Raw genomic sequence first — 347 nt, forward strand, 5'->3', positions numbered from 1 at the left:
TACATTTCTATCAAGTATGTATTATTCCAGTTAGATATATATTAAATGAGCGACATTGTTGGAGCTTCAGTTATATACACATGTGTGGTAGTACATGGAATTAAATAAAGTATATTTTCTCTGTTTATTTCTATATTATATAATTTAACAAATACAGTTTATAGAAACTCTCATATTAATACCAAGTAGAAACATGGCAAAAACAAATGATTTAACCTATCTAGACATGTGAGCAAGTGACTATATGCCCTATATATTTATAAATATAATATCATATCTACCAACTATAAATACAAAATGTATGAAATACTCATGATTGAAAAACGTTATTAAATTAAATGATTATA

The sequence above is a fragment of the Tachypleus tridentatus genome, chromosome 9, assembly GCF_004210375.1.
Source record: "Tachypleus tridentatus isolate NWPU-2018 chromosome 9, ASM421037v1, whole genome shotgun sequence".
Classification (NCBI taxonomy): Eukaryota; Metazoa; Arthropoda; class Merostomata; order Xiphosura; family Limulidae; genus Tachypleus; species Tachypleus tridentatus.